This window comes from Rhinoraja longicauda, chromosome 1 (assembly GCF_053455715.1).
Source record: "Rhinoraja longicauda isolate Sanriku21f chromosome 1, sRhiLon1.1, whole genome shotgun sequence".
In the NCBI taxonomy this organism is placed as follows: domain Eukaryota; kingdom Metazoa; phylum Chordata; class Chondrichthyes; order Rajiformes; family Arhynchobatidae; genus Rhinoraja; species Rhinoraja longicauda.
The window spans coordinates 6,174,212-6,188,732 of record NC_135953.1 but is presented as its reverse complement, the minus strand read 5'-3'; positions in this window follow the sequence as shown (position 1 = coordinate 6,188,732).

Below are 14,521 nucleotides of genomic sequence, written 5' to 3'. Positions count from 1 at the left end.
GTAGGTGTCTGCTCCAAGAATCGGCATGCCACGTTTGACTGATCTGGATAGGACCCGTGCGATAGGGCAACTTCAAGCTGGTGTTCCGCAAAACCAAGTTGCGGCATTATTTGGAGTGAGCCCTAGTACCATCTCCAAAGTGAAGGCCAAGTTCCATATAACGGGGGATGACAGAGACAGGCCGCGAAGTGGGCGTCCCAAGAAGACGACACCCGAAGAAGACCGTTTCCTCACCCTGTCAGCACTTAGGAACCGTAGGCTGTCTTCTACAGATTTGCAGTCAAGGTTTGCAGGACGATATGGCCGACGGCTCTCTGCCCAGACAATTCGGAACAGACTGCACGCAGCCGATCTCTGGTCTCATAGGGCTGCCAGGAGGCCTGGCAGAATTTGGAGTGGAGAGGATGGAATGGCCTGCCAGCAGTCCTGACCTCAACCCCATTGAACACTTGTGGGATCAGCTTGGGCGTGCTGTTCGTGCCAGAGTGACCAACACAACCACGTTGGCTGACTTGCGACAAATGCTGGTTGAAGAATGGGATGCCATCCCACAACAGTGTGTGACCAGGCTGGTGACCAGCATGAGGAGGAGGTGCCAGGCTGTTGTGGCTGTGTATGGTTCTTCCACACGCTACTGAGGCTCCTGTTTATTAAATGAATAAATTGTTAAATTGCCAATATGTCTTGTTTCTTCAGATTTCAATCATCCAATCCACCAAACAACACCGAACAAGAGTCAATGGCAGAATAAGCTGTTTGGCATTGGCAGAGAAGATTTGGCACATTTTTCATGGGCGCAACCCATATACTCAGCTCTGCTGCTCATCCCACAAATGCATGTTCCTTACAAATGTGGCACCATTTAAAAGGGAAATAAACAGGCTTTCCAACGGTATAAGATTTATTGCCAAGAAGCATTGTTACAACAAAGAAATAATCTACCAAACACAAATTTCCTTACTTTTTGTGCTATGTTTTTTTATAAGATTATTAAGGGGTTGGACACGTTAGAGGCAGGAAACATGTTCCCAATGTTGGGGGAGTCCAGAACAAGGGGCCACAGTTTAAGAATAAGGGGTAGGCCATTTAGAACTGAGATGAGGAAAAACGTTTTCAGTCAGAGAGTTGTGAATCTGTGGAATTCTCTGCCTCAGAAGGCAGTGGAGGCTAATTCTCTGAATGCATTCAAGAGAGAGCTAGATAGAGCTCTTAAGGATAGCGGAGTCAGGGGGTATGGGGAGAAGGCAGGAACGGGGTACTGATTGAGAATGATCAGCCATGATCACATTGAATGGCGCTGCTGGCTCGAAGGGCCGAATGGCCTCCTCCTGCACCTATTGTCTATTGTCTATTGACTCGTTGTCATCACAACCTCTTACAGGTGGGCCCAATGCTGTATCAACGTTCCAAAATGTAGCAATCAGTGCAGGTTACAATGAGATGAATAGATCAGGTAGATGCACAGAATCTCTTGAATCGGAGACCAGAACAGTGCTTCTTAAACTGGTGAATGGTTCACCCAAGGGTGAATGAAATTATAATAATAATAATAATAAATTTTATTTGTCCTATGTAGGTTGGCACAGGGTCAACGATACAATGAAATGTATTTGACAAGACAACGGGTCACCTCAGCAGTAATATTCCCAGGATAAATAAGATTTTAAAAATGACATTAGCAAGGTAAAAAGACAATATTAAAAATAGGTAAAAAGACCATATTAAAAATAATCAACATATATGATTTGAAAAGTGTTTATGAGTTCAGAAGCCTGATGGCCTGATGGCAGAAACTGTTCTTAAGTCTGGTGGTACGTGCAGCAATACTCCTGTATCGTCTGCCTGACGGTAACAAGGAGAACAGCCTGCGTGCTGGGTGGCTGTGGTCCTTGATGATGCTGCGTGCCTTCCGCAGGCACCGCCGGTAGACAATGTCCTGAATGGCCGGGAGACAGTTGCCAGTGATGCGCTGTGCCGTCTCCACCACTCTCTGTGGTGATTTGTGGCCGTGGGCAGAACAGTTCCCGTACCAGACTAATGCAGCCCGTCAGCAGGCTCTCGATGGTGCATCTGTAGAAGTTTGTGAGGATGCTGGCGTTCATGCCAAACTTCCTCGGTCTTCTCAGGGAAAAGAGCCGCTGGTGGGCCTTCTTTGTTATTGTGTCCGTGTGCAGTGTCCAGGAAAGGTCCTCAGTGATGTGCACACCGAGGAACTTAAAGCTGCTGACCCTTTCAACCTCAGCATCACCGATGTGAATGGGGAGGTGTCCACTCCCCCACTGTCTCCTGTAGTCCACCATCATCTCTTTAGTTTTGCTGACATTGAGAGAGAGGTTATATTCCTGGCACCAGCCGTTTAGTGCCTTTACCTCCTCTCTGTAGGCCGTCTCATTGTTGTCTGTGATGAGGCCCAAGATGGTCGTGTCGTCAGCAAACTTTAGGATGCTGTTTTGAGCTGTGCTGAGCAGTACAGTCGTGTGTGAACAGGGAGTACAGGAGAGGACTGAGCACACAGCCCTGTGGTGTGCCTGTGTTGAGGATCAGTGAGGAAGAGGTGTGGCAGCCAATTCTCACCACCTGGGGCCTGCCCGTCAGGAAATCGAATATCCATCCGCAGATGGAGGTCTCCAGTCCAAGATCAAGGAGCTTGGGGACGAGTTTTGAGGGAATAATAGTGTTGAATGCCGAGCTGTAGTCAATAAAGAGCATTTTCACATATGTATTTCCTTTGTCCTGGTGGGTGAGCACAGTATGTATTGCCATGGTGCTAAACTAAAAGTCTGAAGAAGGGTCTCGACCCGAAACGTCACCCATTCCTTCTCTCCCGAGATGCTGCCTGACCTGCTGAGTTACTCCAGCATTTTGTGAATAAATCGAAATGTATTGCCATGGCGATGGCATCGTCCGTGGCCCTGTTTGGTCTATATGCAAACTGAAGAGAGTCCAAGGTGTCAGGGAGAGAGGAGCAGATGCGGGTTTTGACCAGTCGCTTGAAGCCCTTCACTGATGTCAGTGCGACAGGACGGTAGTCATTTAAACAGGAGGTCACTGGTTTCTTTGGAACAGGAACGATGATGGATGCTTTGAAGGAGGTGGGAACCACAGACTGACTCAGAGAGAGGTTGAAGATGTTGGTGAACACCTCTGCCAGTTGATCAGCACGCACTCTGAGGGCCCGCCCTGGAATACCATCCGGCCCTGGAGCTTTGCGGTCGTTGACCTTTTTGAAGGACCGCCTCACGTCTGCCGTTTGTAAGGACAGTGTGGTAGTCCCCCTGCACACCTGTGGACTCGTGGTGAATGAAACTAGAGGGGTGAACGAAGGGTGGATGACTTATCTATACACTAAAACTCTCGTTTGTTTGTTTGTTTGTTCCTGAACTACAGCCAAAACGGTACACGATAACGCGACAATTCTAGGCCCACCTTACTCACCGTCGTCCCTTTGGTGCTAATGGAAGAAGTTTCATTGAAATCGGTGTTATGTTTTTTAAGTTATTCACATTTTAAAGTTTGAAATCTATCTCCTAGGGAGGGAGGGAGGGGAAGGAGGGGCAGCGAATGCAGCGCCGGAGACACAGGTTCGATCCTGACTACGGGTGCTGCACTGTAAGGAGTTTGTACGTTCTCCCCGTGACCTGCGTGGGTTTTCTCCGAGATCTTCGGTTTCCTCCCACACTCCAAAGACGTACAGGTATGTAGGTTAATTGGCTGGGTAAATGTAAAAATTGTCCCTAGTGGGTGTAGGATAGTGTTAATGTACGGGGATCACTGGGCGGCACGGACTTGGAGGGCCGAAAAGGCCTGTTTCCGGCTGTAGATATATGATATGATATGATAACACTTTATTGTCACTCGGCTTTTTACACCGAACGTAATTTCAGCAGTCACACAAAACACAGCAAAAAAGAAAAGAACACATGACACCCGACCCCAACACAAACATCCATCACAGTGACTCCAAACACCCCCTCACTGTGATGGAGGCAACAAAAATTCCCCTCTCTTCCCCCCGCACCCACGGACAGGCAGCTCGACCCCTACCGAGGCAAACGACACGCACAGCCCCCGCAAGGGGATGGAAGGCCCCGCGGCCGAGCCGCCCCGGGCACCGAAACGTCCCGCGGCCACACCGGGCGATGTTAAGTCCCGCGGCCGAGCTGCACCGGGCACCGAAACGTCCCGCGGCCGCACCGGGCGATGTTAAGTCCAGCGGCCGAGCCGCACCGGGCACTGAAACGTCCCGCGGCCGAGCCGCGCTGGCGATGTTAAGTCCAGCGGCCAAGCCGCGCCGGGCACCGAAACGTCCCGCGGCCGAGCCGCGCTGGCGATGTTAAGTCCAGCGGCCGAGCCGCACCGGGCACCGAAACGTCCCGCGGCCGAGCCGCACTGGCGATGTTATGTCCCGCAGCCGAGCCGCGCCGGCGATGGAAGGCCCTGCGGTCGAGCTGCGCCCCGGGGAAGAGGCCTAATAAAAGAAAGGTTTCCCCCACCCCACCCCCACACCCCACACCCCACACCCCACCCCCCCACCACACATACACAGCCAAAAACAGAAACAAAAACCATCCCAACACCGACACAAACAAAAAAAAAGAAAAAAAGACAAACAGACTGCCAGAGAGCCGCAGCCGTTAGGCGCAGCCAACTCCTCCCACAGGGAGGTTGAAGGGGATGGAGTGGGGGAGGGGTGGCGTGGAGGGGGGGTGGAGGAAGAGGGGAGGGAGGGATGGGGAGGTAGGAGGGGGGGAGAGGGGAGGGAGGAGGGGGGGAGAGGGGAGGGAGGAGTGGGGGAGGAGAGGGTGTTGCACCAATGCAGGAGAGGTTTGGGCCCAAAGGGTCCACTTGGTCTAGTTATATATAAAATTATACACAAGGGAGAATAAGATGAAAATTACCAAAAAACATAAGAAGATTTAGTCGAGGGTGAATGAAATTTTGTGATAAAGACTCAAGGGTGATTGACGCTGCAATAGTTTAAGAAGCACTGGACCAGAGGACGAAGGTTTGAGGTGAGTGGGGAAAAGATTTAATAGGAATCTGAGGGGTAACAAAGAGTGGTGGGTGTATGGAACAAGCTGCCAGAGGAGGTAGTTGAGGCTGGGACTACCCCAACGTTTAAGAAACAGTTAGACAGATACATGGATAGGACAGGTTTAGAGGGGATATGGGCTGTGCGCGGGACTAGTGTAGCTGGGACATGTTGGCCGGCGTGGGCAAGTTGGGCCGAAGGGCCTGTTTCCAGGCTGTAGGAAAGGGCTGCAGGTGCTGGTTTACACCGAAGATAGACACAAAATGCTTGAGTAACTCAGCGGGACAGGCAGCATCTCTGGAGAGAAGGAATGGGTGACGTTTTGGGTCGAGACCCTTCTTCAGACTGAGCATCAGGGGAGGGCAAGACACAGAGATAACGAAGTGTGAGGTGTGAAAACGAGACATCGAAGTGGACGGAGATGAAGGAAGATGTAGTTAGGGGTAGATGACAATGAAGCATACTGAGAAAAAGGTTAACACAGAGAAGAACTAGGATGGGGAGGGATGGGGAGAGAGGGAAAGCAAGGGTTACTTGAAGTTGCCGAAGTCAATGTTCATACCGCTGGGGTGTAAGCTGCCCGAGCGAAATATGAGGTGCTGTTCCTCCAATTTGCACTGGGCCTCACTCTGACAATGGAGGAGGCCCAGGACAGAAAGGTCAGATTGGGAATGGGAGGGGGAGTTAAAGTGCTCAGCCACCGGGAGATCAGGTAGGTCTGGGCGGACTGAGCGGAGGTGTTCAGCAGAACTGCAGATGCTGGTTTACACCGACGAAAGGCTTGTATACACTGGAATATAGAAGGCTGAGGGGGGATCTTATTGAAACATATAAGATAATTAGGGGATTGGACACATTAGAGGCTGGAAACATGTTCCCAATGTTGGGGGAGTCCAGAACAAGGGGCCACAGTTTAAGAATAAGGGGTAGGCCATTTAGAACGGAGATGAGGAAGAACTTTTTCAGTCAGAGAGTGGTGAAGGTGTGGAATTCTCTGCCTCAGAAGGCAGTGGAGGCCAGTTTGTTGGATGCTTTCAAGAGAGAGCTGGATAGAGCTCTTAAGTATAGTGGAGTGAGGGGGTATGGGGAGAAGGCAGGAACGGGGTACTGATTGAGAGTGATCAGCCATGATTGCATTGAATGGCGGTGCTGGCTCGAAGGGCTGAATGGCCTACTCCTGCACCTATTGTCTATTGAAAGGCACAAAGTGCTGGAGTAACTCAGCGGGACAGGCAGCATCTCTGGAGAGAAGGAATGGGTGACGCTTCGGGTCGAGCCCCTTCTTCAGATTCAGATCAGGGGAGAGGGAAACTGGAGATATGGAATGGTAAGATGTGAAAGGACGCAGAGATCAGCCATGATTGAATGGCGGAGTGGACTCGATGGGCCGAATGGCCTAATTCTACTCCTATAAGTTATGAACTTGTGAAAACAACAGTTCAAAACAGACGATCTTCAAGGAAAATGAATGAATGAATGAATGAAGTTTTTTGGCCAAGTATATACACATACAAGGAATGTGCCTTGGTGCTCCGCTCGCAAGTAACAACACGAACTGTTGAAAGACTGGAGCGACTAGGCTTGTATACACTAGAATTTAGAAGGATGAGAGGGGATCTTATCGAAACATATAAGATTATTAAGGGGTTGGACACGTTAGAGGCAGGAAACATGTTCCCAATGTTGGGGGAGTCCAGAACCAGCGGCCACGGTTTAAGAATATGGCGTAGGCCATTTAGAACGGAGGTGAGGAAAAACCTTTTCAGTTAGAGAGTTGTGAATCTGTGGAATTCTCTGCCTCAGAAGGCAGTGGAGGCCAATTCTCTGAATGCATTCAAGGATAGCGGAGTCAGGGGGTATGGGGAGAAGGCAGGAACGGGGTACTGATTGAGAATGATCAGTAGGGCTGAAGGGCCGAATGGCCTACTCCTGAACCTATTGTCTATTGTCTATTGTCTATTGAACATACAGTCAACAATTAAGAATAAAGCATAAAACATTAAAACATTAAGGACACAACATTACAGTTTAAACATGTGAGTGAAATAAACCAGAGCAAAAGGAGGCTGCAGACTTTTGGTTATTTAGTAGAGCTACTACTCGCGGAAAAAATCTGTTTTTATGTCTGGCTGTGGCTGCTTTGACAGTCCGGAGTCGCCTTCCAGAGGGAAGTGCTTCGAAGAGTTTGTGGCCAGGGTGAGAGGGGGTCAGAGATGATCTTGCCCGTTCGACGATGTGAAGTGTGAAGTTCGTCAATCGGGGGAATGTTGCAACGTGTAGAATGGTACATTGTTAGCTGGAGGGTGGAGGGGGGGGGGGAAAGGTGACAACGAAGCATACAATCATTAATATTTAATCAGGAGGACAGTGGAACTAGTCGGAGAACTAGAGTGGGAGGGAAAGGGAAAGCAAGGGTTACTTGAAATTGGTCTGAAGAAGGGTCTCGGCCCAAATCGTCACCCATTCCTTCTCTCCAGAGATGCTGCCCGTCCCGCTGAGTACCCCCGACGTTTTGTGTCTGTCTTCAATGTTGGTGACTTGCTTGTAAGTTCCAAAGTGTGCGTGGCGATGAATGGGGGCGGGGCCAGGCCAGGGGCAGGAGATGAAGCAAAGTTCCATCCTCGGCAAGGCCAGCAACATAATCAAGGACCAGTCGCGCCCCCGGTCTCTCCCTCTTCTCCCCTCTCCCATCGGGCAACAGGTAGAGAAGCATGAGCGGGGGGGGGGCACCTCATTGAAGCGTACCGAATAGTGAATGGCCTGGATAGAGTGGATGTGGAGAGGATGTGGGAGAGTCTAGGACCAGAGGTCACAGCCTCAGAATTAAAGGACGTTCTTTTAGGAGGATAAGGAGAAATTTTGTTAGTCGGAGGGTGGTGAATCTGTGGAATTCTTTGCCACAGACGGCTGTGGAGGCCACAAGTCAGTGGATATTCTTAAGGCAGAGATTGATAGATTCTTGATTAGTGCGGGTGACAGGGGTTATGGGGAGAAGGCAGGAGAATGGGGTTAGGAGGGAGAGATAGATCAGACATGATTGAATGGCGGCGTGTACTCGATGGGCCGAATGGTCTAATTGTACTCCGATCACATCACCTTATGACCCAAGCGTGAAAACGCACACCTCCAGATTCAGTGACAGTTTCTTCCCGGCTGTTATCAGGCAACTGAACCATCCTACCACAACCAGAGAGCAGTGCTGAACTACTATCTCCCTCATTGGAGACCCTCGGACTATCTTTAATCGGACTTTATCTTGCACTAAACTGTATCTGTACACTGTGGACGGCTTGATTGTCATAGAGTCATAGAAGTGACACAGTGTGGAAACAAGCCCTTCAGCCCAACTTGCCCACACCGACCAACAATGTCCCAGCTCCACTAGTCCCACCTTCCAACATTTGGCCAATATCCTGCTCAAAACCTGTCCTATCCATGTACCTGTCCAACTGTTTCTTGAGCGTTGGGATAGTCCCAGCCTCAACGACCTCCTCTGTTACAAATTACGTTTGTAATCACGCGTTGTCTTTCGGTGGACTGGATAGCACGCAACGTAAGTTTTTCACTGTACCTCGGCGCGCGTGGCTCTAAACTAAACTGACCAATCAGTATGTGTGACAGTGGGGGAGGCGGAGTCACTGGCAGGGGGCGGGGCAGTGAGATGAGGGAGGAGCCAGGGCTGCAGCCACGTTCCAAAATGTAGCGATCCGCGTGAGTGACAGTGGAGAGAGTGTATCATATCATCATATCATATCATACAGCCGGAAACAGGCCTTTTCGGCCCACCAAGTCCGTGCCGCCCAGCGATCCCCGTACATTAACACTATCCTACACCCACTAGGGACAATTTTTACATTTACCCAGCCAATTAACCTACATACCTGTACGTCTTTGGAGTGTGGGAGGAAACCGAAGTTCTCGGAGAAAACCCACGCAGGTCACGGGGAGAACGTACAAACTCCTTACAGTGCAGCACCCGTAGGCAGGATCGAACCTGAGTCTCCGGCGCTGCATTCGCTGTAAAGCAGCAACTCTACCGCTGCGCTACCGTGCCGCGGTAGAGGGCAGCACTCCACAGCACATGAGTACATGCGTTCATAGGTTCACAAGAACATATAATAATAATAATAATAATAATGCATTACATTTATATAGCGCTTTTCATATACTCAAAGTCGCTTTACAGGGATTTAAAGAACATAGGGAAGTGAATAAATAGATAAATAAGTAAACGAACAGAGAAAGGAGACAGAAGGTGAGGTGACCTTCAGTGGTTGAAGGCAGTACTGAACAGGTGAGACTTCAGTGATGTTTTGAATGTGGTGAGTGAGGAGGAGTCTCTGACGGTTTGGGGTAGTGAGTTCCATAGGGTGGGAGCAGCGATGGAGAAAGCCATGCTTATAAGTACATAAGTACATACGTTTATAGGTTCATAAGAACATATGTTTTTAAGTTTATGAGTAGGAAAATAACTGCAGATGCTAGTACAAATCGAAGGTATTTATTTCACAAAATGCTGGAGTAACTCAGCAGGTCAGGCAGCATCTCAGGAGAGAAGGAATGGGTGACGTTTCGGGTCGAGACCCTTCTTAAAAACACGTACGTACCTATGAACATAAATGTATGTTCTTATGAACTTAAGCGTATGTACTCATAAACTTATTTACAGAACAAGGGGCCACAGTTTAAGAATGAGGGGTAGGCCATTTAGAACTGAGATGAGGAAAAACCTTTTCAGTCAGAGCGTTGTGAATCTGTGGAATTCTCTGCCTCAGAAGGCAGTGGAGGCCAATTCTCTGAATGCATTCAAGAGAGAACTGGATAGAGCTCTTAAGGATAACGGAGCCAGGGGGTATGGGGAGAAGGCAGGAACGGGGTACTGATTGAGAATGATCAGCCATGATCACATTGAATGGCGGTGCTCGCTCGAAGGGCCGAATGGCCTCCTCCTGCACCTATTGTCTATTGTCTATTCAGTCTGAAGAGGTCTCGACCCGAAACGTCAAGTATTCCTTCTCTCCAGGGATGCTGCCTGACCCGCTGAGTTACTCCAGCATTTTGTGAATAAGTTTATGAGTACATACGCTTAAGTTCATAAGAACATACATTTATGTTCATAAGTACATACGTGTTTATAAGTCCATAAGTGCATACATTTATAAATTCAGAAATTATCTATTCATAAGATCTATTCATAAATAGATCCTTGATTAGTACGGGTGTCAGAGGTTATGGGGAGAAGGCAGGAGAAGCTGCTGCGGCAGTGTGTTCGCCCGCCCCGGATCGCGGGGCTCGGGTCGGCCCGCCGCGGACCTTTCACCGCCCGCCGCGGCCTGGAACGAGGCAACTCCAACAGCCTGACCGCGGGAGAAGACGGCAGGGGAAGAGAAAAGACATCCTGGCCTTCCATCACAGTGAGGAGGGGACTGGAGGAGACTCACTGTGATGGATGTCTCTTTTTGTTTGATTGTGTGTGTCACCCAATTCCTTCTCTCCTGAGATGCTGCCTGACCTGCTGAGTTACTCCAGCCTTTTGTGAAATAAACACTGAATGGAGGTGCTGAAGGATGGAGTGAATGGATTTTACCGAAGGGCCGAATGGCCTTCTCCTGCACCTATTTTCTATGTTTCTAACTGGCTTCGGTAAAATTGTAAATTGTCCCTAGTGGGTGTAGGATAGTGTTGATGTGCGGGGATCGCTGGGCAGCGCGGACCCGGCGGGCCGAAGGGCCTGTTTCCGCGCTGTATCTCTAAACTAAACTAAACTAAACTCTTGCCCTCTTCCACAGATGTTTGAAGCAAAGGAGGTGTTAAATTCACCATGAATTATTCGCGGCTGACAGACTGAAATGCTCCATTTTCCCCGGTGGCAAGTCTGTCCCATCAAGGGGACCCCAGCAGGCCCACAAAAATAAAATGACAATATTTGCCAAAAGGCATGAAATCTGCGAACTCTATCTGCCCCTGGGGACTGCTCACGGCAGGAGGGTCTCCCTCGGTCACAGTTGTGACGTGTTACCTGATCAGACACGAGCTCCCTCGGTGCGGAGGAATGTCTCCTTTCCCCCAGTGTCACCATCTGTTGGCTCAAAACAAAGAAAAAAGGCACCGTTTCCACACTGGCTGTTCTCAAGTCAACTGGGCCTTGGGTGGTTCAGCGGTAGAGTTGCTGCCTCACAGCGCCGGAGACCCGGGTTCCATCCCGACTGTACGGAGTTTGTACACCTTCTCCCTGTGACCTGCGTGCGTTGGTTTTCTCCGGGTGCTCCGGTTTCCTCCCATCATCATTGACAATAGACAAAATGTGCAGGAGGAGGCCATTCGGCCCTTCGAGCCAGCACCGCCATTCGATGTGATCATGGCTGATCATTCTCAATCAGTACCCCGTTCCTGCCTTCTCCCCATACCCCCTGACTCCGCTATCTTTAAGAGCTCTATCTAGCTCTCTCTTGAATGCATTCAGAGAATTGCCCTCCACTGCCTTCTGAGGCAGAGAATTCCACAGATTCACAACTCTCTAACTGAAAAAGTTTTTCCTCATCTCAGTTCTAAAGGGCCTACCCCTTATTCTTAAACTGTGGCCCCTTGTTTTGTGAATAAGTTTATGAGTACATACGCTTAAGTTCATAAGAACATACATTTATGTTCATAAGTACATACGTGTTTATAAGAAGGGTCTCGACCCGAAACGTCACCCATTCCTTCTCTCCTGAGATGCTGCCTGACCTGCTGAGTTACTCCAGCATTTTGTGAAATAAATACCTTCGATTTGTACCAGCATCTGCAGTTATTTTCCTACTCATAAACTTATAAACATATGTTCTTATGAACCTATAAACGTATGTACTTATGAACTTATAAGCATATGTTCTTGTGAACCTATGAACGCATATACTCATGTGCTGTGGAGTGCTGCCCTCTACACTCTCTCCACTGTCACTCACGCGGATCGCTACATTTTGGAATGTTGCTACAGCCCTGGCCCCTCCCTCATCTCACTGCCCCGCCCCCTGCCAGTGACTCCGCCTCCCCCACTGTCACACATACTGATTGGTCAGTTTAGTTTAGTGCCACGCGTGCCGAGGTACAGTGAAAAGCTTACGTTGCGTGCTATCCAGTCGGCCAAAAGACAACGCGTGATTACAATCGTAATTTGTAACAGAGGAGGTCGTTGAGGCTGGGACTATCCCAACGCTCAAGAAACAGTTGGACAGGTACATGGATAGGACAGGTTTTGGGCAGGATATTGGCCAAACGCTGGAAGGTGGGACTAGTGGAGCTGGGACATTGTTGGTCGGCGTGGGCAAGCTGGGCTGAAGTGCTTGTTTCCACACTGTGTCACTCTATGACTATGACAATCAAGCCGTCCACAGTGTACAGATACAGTTTAGTGCAAGATAAAGTCCGATTAAAGATAGTCCGAGGGTCTCCAATGAGGGAGATAGTAGTTCAGCACTGCTCTCTGGTTGTGGTAGGATGGTTCATTTGCCTGATAACAGCCTGGAAGAAACTGTCACTGAATCTGGAGGTGTGCGTTTTCACGCTTGGGTCATAAGGTGATGTGATCGGAGTACAATTAGGCCATTTGGCCCATCGAGTCCACGCCGCCATTCAATCATGTCTGATCTATCTCTCCCTCCTAACCCCATTCTCCTGCCTTCTCCCCATTACCCCTGACACCCGCACTAATCAAGAATCTATCAATCTCTGCCTTAAGAATGTCCACTGACTTGTGGCCTCCACAGCCTTCTGTGGCAATGAATTCCACAGATTCACCAGGAGGAGGCCTTTCTGCCCTTCGAGCCAGCACCGCCATTCAATGTGATCATGGCTGATCATTCTCAATCAGTACCCCGTTCCTGCCTTCTCCCCATACCCCCTGACTCCTCTATCCTTAAGAGCTCTATCTAGCTCTCTCTTGAATGCATTCAGAGAATTGACCTCCACTGCCTTCTGAGGCAGAGAATTCCACAGATTCACAACTCTCTGACTGAAAAAGTTTTTTCTCGTCTCCGTTCTAAATGGCCTACCCCTTGTTCTTAAACTGTGGCCCCTGGTTCTGTACTCCCCCAACATTGGGAACATGTTTCCTGCCTCTTAACGTGTCCAACCCCTTAATAATCTTATACGTCTCGATAAGATCTCCTCTCATCCTTCTAAATTCCAGTGTCCAAGCCTAGTCGCTCCAGTTCTTTTCTCCGGGTGCTCCGGTTGCTTCCCACACTCCAAAGGCGCGCGGGATTGCCGGTTAATTGGCTCGGTAAAATTGTAAATTGTCCCCAGTGGGTGTAGGATAGTGTCAGTGTGCGGGGATCGCTGGTCGGCGCGGGCAGAAGAGCCTGTTTCCGCGCTGTATCTCTAAACTAAACTAAAAACTAAACTCCCTGGAATTTCCTGCCCTCTTCCACTGACGTCGAAAGCAAAGGAGGTGTTAAATTATTAGCTGCTGAAAGACTGAAGTGTTCAGGTTTCCCGGTGGTACGATTGTCCTCCGTGGGGAGCTCTGCGTGCCACGAAAATAAAATGACAATATTTGCCAAGAAGCATGAGATCTGCAAACTGTATCTGCCCCTGGAGATTGATCATTGCAGGCGGACACAACCTCCCACAGCCTTACCATCTGTTATAGAGTCACGGTGGCACAGTGGCGGTAGAGTTAGACAATAGACAATAGACAATAGATAATAGACAATAGACAATAGACAATAGATAATAGACAATAGACAATAGACAATAGATAATAGACAATAGACAATAGACAATAGACAATAGACAATAGACAATAGACAATAGATAATAGACAATAGACAATAGATAATAGACAATAGACAATAGACAATAGACAATAGACAATAGATAATAGACAATAGACAATAGACAATAGATAATAGACAATAGACAATAGATAATAGACAATAGACAATAGACAATAGATAATAGACAATAGACAATAGACAATAGGTGCAGGAGGAGGCCATTTGGCCCTTCGAGCCAGCACCGCCATTCAATGTGATCATGGCTGATCATTCTCAATCAGTACCCCGTTCCTGCCTTCTCCCCATACCCCCTGACTCCTTAAGAGCTCTATCTAGCTCTCTCTTGAATGGATTCAGAGAATTGGCCTCCGCTGCCCTCTGAGGCAGAGAATTCCACAGATTCACAACTCTCTGACTGAAAAAGTTTTTCCTCATCTCCGTTCTAAATGGCCTACCCCTTATTCTTAAACTGTGGCCCCTGCTTCTGGACTCCCCCAACATTGGGAACATGTTTCCTGCCTCTAACGTGTCCAACCCCTTAATAATCTTGTATGTTTCAATAAGATCCCCTCTCATCCTTCTAAATTCCAGTGTATACAAGTCCAGTCGCTCCAATCTTTCAATATACGACAGTCCCGCCATTCCAGGAATTAACCTAGTAAACCTATGCTGCATGCCCTCAATAGCAAGAATTTGCCTCACAGCGCCAGAGACCCAGGTTCGATCCTGACAA